Consider the following 4,878-nt stretch of genomic DNA (forward strand, 5'->3'; position numbering starts at 1 on the left):
AAGTACTTTACAGATGGTTTTAAATTCTAAAGTACCGATTCATTAATGATCAAAATAATCCGGTCCTTGGGGACTATGGGTGAAGTATTGTTCTATCAATATCAGGCAACGATTCAGAGGTAAAGGTCTTGGCCTATATTTTAAGTCTACGGGTTATTCCGTTTCTCTCATAATCTACAGACTTGGGGGCTGAAGGAATATTGGTAAACCGGAAACAACGTACCTCATATTTCAACTGAAGCTGCTTGACCATCTCGATCTCAGACTCACGACTGGAGTGTACATGACTGAGATAGCCGGATAAGATATCACTGCCATTAAGACGGTCGTAGTTGGCAACATCAAAGCAAACCTTCTGCCTCTCCAATGCTTCTTGCTTAGCTGTGCACCGAGCCAACACCGTTGGGTTCCCCGGCTCAACAAAGCGGCTCCTAGTAATTTGAACATCTTGAACACGTGGAGACGGCGGGTCAGTTGAGCTTGACGGTCCAACTGTGGAAGGATTCATAGTGGCTTTTTCAAGGGACGGCTCCGAAGGATTTGCTTCATTGATAATAGGCGGGTCTTCTGGGGCAGCAGTTAATGGAGAAGCCGGCCTAGCTGGCTTAGATGCTAGTACTGGCGGGTCTTCCGCCGGTTTTGTTACCTTCGTCTTCTTGGATTTAGCCTGGCCGCTAAAGAAAAAATATATATTACAGGACAGTCAGCATCAAGATACAATTGATCAACCCGGAAGAAAAAAAGGATTTCTAATTACCCAGGAGCAGTCTTGAAAGCCGGAAATTGTGTTTGTGATGATTCGCCTGAAGAATGAGACACCTCCTGAAAAGGTAAAAGAAAGGAGTTAAAAGGAATACAATGAGCAGGATTCATTAAAACAAGTTAAGGACAGTAAAAGTAAACCTCGTTCGGGTGTTTCCGAGGGGTCTATTGAAGGTCGACAGCCGGTTAATCTTCAATCTCAGCTTCACGGCGGCTTTCATGTTGCTACTTTTTCAAATGAAAGTTGGGATCCAAGTGAGATAAGGGTTAGAAAACCTTACTTTACGGATCACTCGTCGAACTTTGTGTCTTGGTAAGGGCTCTGAGTCGGAGGAAATGATAGTTACCTCTGCTTCCCCGGCCTGACTGGCCCCAGTGTCATCCTGGTAAGGATCAGTGTCAATAAGATTGTTAAAAAATTGGCCAAGGGAATCAAGGGCTACCTCTGAGTCAGATGTGTCATCAAGTTTCATTAAATCTTCAACAGTGCTTTTCTTCTTCTTCTTCGATTTCCGGGTCGTCTTCTTGGTGTTCATGGCGGCGGCTTTCGCTTTCTTGGCAGCTTCGTGGTCATATTTCACCTTCCAAAAGTCAGAATTGGCCTGCAAAGACAAGAAGAAAGATCAGTGTTAAAATAGTGTAGCTAGGCAAAATATAAAGGAAAAGAGATCAGAATGTACTTACTTCTGGCACCGGGTTAAGCTTGCAGAAGGGATTTAACCCAACAATACTGCAATCTTCATATTTCCCATTTACCAAAAGGGTTGACATTGAAACAATGTCTTCTTCGGTGAGTTCAACTGGGCTGTGACGAAGAGAGTTGTTCGGGCTTCCGTCATATTCATACATCAGTTTGGATCGATGGCCTAATGGAATACCCCGCCATAATATCCAGCAGCGGGTCAAATCTACTCCGGTTAAACCATTGCCCAACAAAGCGTTGATTCTTCTGATGGAGGGAAGTAGCCTCTTGCGTTCAGCAACGGTGAGTTTATCCAGAAGGGTGAACTTGGAGTCAAGATGACTGGGGCGGTAACCCGGCAGAGGCTTCTCGTTTGCTGGAGAAATATCCTGACAATAAAACCAAGTTTGATTCCAGTCCTTTGGGTGACTTGGTAAGACGACCGAAGGAGGAGAATGAAAAAGACCTAAGTGGTACCTATTTATAAGGGAGTAAGCGAACAGGCGGGCGCGAAAATCAAGGAGACCCGAATAATGATTATCCAAAATAAACGGACGCCTAGATTCTCGGAAGGCATTAAAAATGAAAGATCCGTTGAAAGATGACATCATGAAGGTTTTTTGTGTTTTCAAAAGATGACGTCACGGCGGGTTACAGAAGTTTTCAGACAGAGGATGGATTCCACCTAAGTATTGAAGATTGACAGAGAACAAAGTTCAAAGTCAACCTGGGGCCTAATGTTGGGGATATTACTACCAGTATGACCCGCCCAGGAGGGTCCGGGTTATCCCTAATGGCGGGTTACATAAGAAGCCCAATATACATTCAAGATGATAGTTTATGAAACATATAGAAGGCCCAAAGGCCTGGGGCCGGCGTAAGGCCCGATATTGTAAACCGCCGTATGTAAGGAAAGACTTGTAAAGAAAGGCATGTAAAGGAAGTCACCGAGACGAACACGATTATGAGTCGGCCGGGACTCTGTAGGCCATCAGGCATCAACCCGCGTATATAAGGGGACGACCCGGTGGCGGTTTAGGGTAAGAAACACCCAAGTCGATAGCCAAGCCAGCGAGTTGAGCCTCTTGGAGATCGAAACCTCAGCAATACCAATCTCAACTAGACGTAGGCTTTTACCTTCATCGTAAGGGGCCGAACTAGTATAAAAACTCTCTCATGTGTCCTTTGTCCCGATCAACCCCTTCAAGCTTCCTAGTGCGATTGCCCTACGACTAAGTCCTTGCTCTAGGACATCTGCTGTGTCAACTCCACGACAATTTGAGTCATACAAAATCATCTGATAAAACTTTAGTGCTGTTTTCATGAATGAATGGCACACATTTGGTTTGACTGATGCTGTGATTGCCCTGCAGGTATCTAGAGTTACAATCTGGTGGCTGAGATGCAGAAGGGGCTTGCTGCGACCTGCGAGGAAAATCCACCCTCTATGTAGGATCCACTAGTCAAACCTGAAGTGGGCTTATAGGAATTAATCGCTTATTTTGATCAACCTGGCTTGTTATCTACTTTCTGTAGTCAATTGACCAACTGGCATGAATACATAACAGGCTTGCTACAAGTAATTAGTATGTACCTTTCTGGTAGGAACCGGATCCCTACCAGGGCGTGGTCTCAGGTTGTAGGGGTGAAAGAGGGATGGCGTGGTCGCCGGCGCTGGGGCGCCATCGTTGCGTGCGTGCGAGAGAGATAGGGCGCAGGGGTGGCGGCTAGGGTTAGGTCTCCCAGCTCCCTAAGGAAGCCGAGCAAATATGATTGCTTCTTTCTTAATCCCAAAACAGGTCCTTACACGAGTTTATATAATCCTCCTAATAAGATAATTGGGCTAAGCCCCTAATAACGATAAGATAAACTGGGCCACAACTAACTGGGCTAAGCCCCTAATATGTGTTGGGGAACGTAGTAATTTCAAAATTTTCTTATGCATAGGATCATGGTGATGCATAGCAACAAGAGGGGAGAGTGTGTCCATGTACCCTCGTAGACCGAATGCGGAAGCGTTAGCACAACGCGGTTGATGTAGTCGTATGTCATCACGATCAGACCGATCCAAGTACTGAACGCACGGCATGTCCGAGTTCTGCACACGTTCAACTCGATGACGTCCCGCGAGCTCCGATGCAGCAAAGCTTCATAGGAGAGTTTCGTCAGCACGACGACATGGTGACGATGATGATGATGCTACCGACGCAGGGCTTCGCCTAAGCACCGCTACGATATGATCGAGGTGGATTATGGTGGAGGGGGCACCACACACGGCTAAGAGATCAATGATCAATTGTTGTGTCTATGGGGTGCCCCCTGCCCCTGTATATAAAGGAGCAAGGGGGAGGAGGCGGCCAGGGAGAGGCACGCCAAGACATGGAGTCCTACTCTCACTAGGAGTAGGACTCCTCCTTTTCCTAGTAGGAGTAGGAGAGGGGGAAGGACAGGGAGAGGAGGAGAAGGAAAGAGGGGGCTGGCCCCCTGTTCCCTAAACCAATTCGGTTTGGGCCTTGGGGGCGCGCCCCACACTCCCGTTGCTGCCCTCTATTTCCACTAAGGCCCATTAAGCCCCCCGGGGGGTTCCGGTAACCCCCCGGTACTCCGGTATATGTCTGAAACCTTCCGGAACCTTTCCGGTGTCCGAACATAGTCGTCCAATATATTGATATTTACGTCTCGACCATTTCGAGACTCCTCGTCATGTCCGTGATCATATACGGGACTCCGAACTACCTTCGGTATATCAAAACACAAAAACTCATAATACCGATCGTCACCGAACTTTAAGCGTGCGGACCCTACGGGTTCGAGAACTATGTAGACATGACTGAGACACGTCTCCAATTAATAACCAATAGCGGAACCTGGATGCTCATATTGGCTCCCACATATTCTACGAAGATCTTTATCGGTCAAAACGCATAACAACATACGTTGTTCCCTTTGTCATCGGTATGTTACTTGCCCAAGATTCGATCGTCGGTATCTCAATACCTAGTTCAATCTCGTTACTGGCAAGTTTCTTTACTCGTTCCGTAATACATCATCCCGCAACTAACTCATTAGTTACAATGCTTGCAAGGCTTATAGTGATGTGCATTACCGAGTGGGCCCAGAGATACCTCTCCGACAATCGGAGTGACAAATCCTAATCTCGAAATACGCCCACTCACCAAGTACCTTCGAAGACACCTGTAGAGCACCTTTATAATCATCCAGTTACGTTGTGTGTTTGGTAGCACACAAAGTGTTCCTCCGGTAAACGGGGGTTGCATAATCTCATAGTCATAGGAACATGTATAAGTCATGAAGAAAGCAATAGCAAACATACTAAACGATCAAGTGCTAAGCTAACGGAATGGGTCAAGTCAATCACATCATTCTCCTAATGATGTGATCCCATTAATCAAATGACAACTCATGTCTATGGC

Source organism: Triticum urartu, chromosome 6, assembly GCF_003073215.2.
Source record: "Triticum urartu cultivar G1812 chromosome 6, Tu2.1, whole genome shotgun sequence".
Taxonomy (NCBI): Eukaryota; Viridiplantae; Streptophyta; class Magnoliopsida; order Poales; family Poaceae; genus Triticum; species Triticum urartu.